Source organism: Wasmannia auropunctata, unplaced genomic scaffold (genome assembly GCF_000956235.1).
Source record: "Wasmannia auropunctata unplaced genomic scaffold, wasmannia.A_1.0 LD336088.1, whole genome shotgun sequence".
NCBI lineage: Eukaryota > Metazoa > Arthropoda > Insecta > Hymenoptera > Formicidae > Wasmannia > Wasmannia auropunctata.
Genome location: NW_012026802.1, coordinates 109531 through 110240, shown reverse-complemented (window position 1 = coordinate 110240; position 710 = coordinate 109531). Strand labels below are relative to the sequence as shown.

The 710-nt window shown below is 41.7% G+C and overlaps 1 protein-coding gene across 2 annotated transcripts in view; it reads left to right on the top strand.

Annotated features, from left to right (window-relative positions):
* The window catches only part of LOC105448107, a 68574-nt gene that overhangs the window by 65895 nt on the left and 1969 nt on the right, over positions 1 to 710 (top strand). The window lies entirely within an intron of this gene.

The following is a 710-nucleotide window of genomic DNA, read 5'->3' as shown; positions in this document are numbered from 1 at the left end:
GGCGAGATACGCCCGCCCGCCGCGGACCGCGGTTACCTCCCCCGCGCGTCTAGTTGGTGGCGCGTGGTGGGGGTAACTGATTGTCTAACGCACGGCAATGGATTATCCCCACCATGCGCCGCCAACTAGGCGCGCGGGGGAGGTGACCGCAGTCCGCGGTGGGCGGGCGTATCTCGCTGCGCGTTCAGATTCGACGAGCTTTATATATTAAGGCCACTTTCTGGGTCTTTTTGACATATTTTCAAGATTTTTTTTTTAATAGTAAAATGTATTGAATCTAATCAAACTTTTTACATACTATTAGTCACATATTCAAGTATATAAAAATATTTTTTAAAAATTTTTTCACGCATGAGCGGCGACAAAATGGCGGCTGCAGTGGACGTCAGAAAAAAGTTACGGACACGATATCTCCAGTTAGAATCGTCTGAAACAAAAAATCCAAAAAGATTCTTAAAATATAAGTTAGTGGCTATAGCCGGAACTAGGATTAAACGTTTTGGGCATAAAAAAGAAAATTTTTTAGACCATTTTAGGGGTAAAAAAGGGGCAAAAAAATTCAAAAGTCCGCCATTTTCTTTTTTATGCCCAAAACGTTTAATCCTAGTTCCGGCTATAGCCACTAACTTATATTTTAAGAATCTTTTTGGATTTTTTGTTTCAGACGATTCTAACTGGAGATATCGTGTCCGTAACTTTTTTCTGACGTC